Source organism: Nanorana parkeri, unplaced genomic scaffold (genome assembly GCF_000935625.1).
Source record: "Nanorana parkeri isolate BGI_ZX_2015 unplaced genomic scaffold, ASM93562v1 scaffold1746, whole genome shotgun sequence".
Taxonomy (NCBI): domain Eukaryota; kingdom Metazoa; phylum Chordata; class Amphibia; order Anura; family Dicroglossidae; genus Nanorana; species Nanorana parkeri.
Window position 1 is genome coordinate 48,172 of NW_017308014.1, and position 1,198 is coordinate 49,369.

Sequence of the window (1,198 nt, forward strand, 5' to 3'; positions counted from 1 at the left end):
TCTTAACACAAAAAATCCTAAAACAGCAAAAGGAAAACACATTTTTGGGCATAAAAGGAATTCATTAGAAGACATTCAAAGTGTTACATCATTTATACATAACTCTCAAGAGGCTAAGAGACAGTTGCAGGCTGTGTTACAGACTTAGAAGGGAATGACTCTGGTGAAACCATTGTCAGCAGGACAGGAAGTGAGGAGAGATCTCTCCAACGGAGCCTCAGATGCCAGTAAAAACCCAACAGGTGTTCTTCCTCACTCTGTCCAGAAGGTTTCAGCATGACATACACTTTAAGTAATATTCTGGTAAGAGAGCAAACTGCCCTTGTTGAGCCAAGAAGGAATGCCCCCCCACATTCAATTGATCACACTTGTTCAGAAGTTTGTTTTGTTTTTTTCCTTCCTCTGGAGGGAAACTGACAAAGTCTTTGAGAAGTTGCTCCAGCCATGTAGTTGACGTTGTAACTGTGTAACCTTTAGATTGGAACTGATGGCCGGATTAGTGTGGCACCGCTCAAAGTTGTGATGTTTTGTCACAGCTCATTAATAAGCACAGATGGTTAGATGGGCAGGGACCCCTCCGTCGCCAGGCAGGAAAGAGATGGCCAAAGACAATGAGAAACAATGCGGCATGAGGAGGCGTCATCAGGCTCCATGATCTCCATCGGAGTCTAGGGATATTTTGTTGTGTAATAGGCTAGTCTGTGTCCCGCAACTCTAAAGTAAACAGGATCATTGTTACGAATGCCACCGAGACTGTCCAGATTTGTCTTCAGCAGGACCGTCATATGTTTTGCATACGATGTCTGTTTACAATGCCCTGATTAAAGCGCCCATGGCTCCAGGAAGTGGAGGGAAAGCCTTCTGAAGGAAGACGGCAAATATACGGACACAAAGCCACAAGCAGGGGCATTGCTCTGTCATTAGGTGTTTCCGATCGTCTACTAATTATACTTGTCAGATCACAGTTTTGAGATATATATATATATATACAAATAATTGATACCAGGGGCGTAACTAGAAATCACAGGGCCCCATAGCAAAATTTTGTATGGGGCCCTGTGATTTCTAGTTACACCCTTTGAAGAGCCCACATAGCTCACCTGAGGGTGACCCTGCAGAGCCCACCATGGACTCTCTATGGTGGGCTCTGCAGGGTCACCTTCAGATGGGCTGGTCACACTCCTTACCTGTCCGCCTC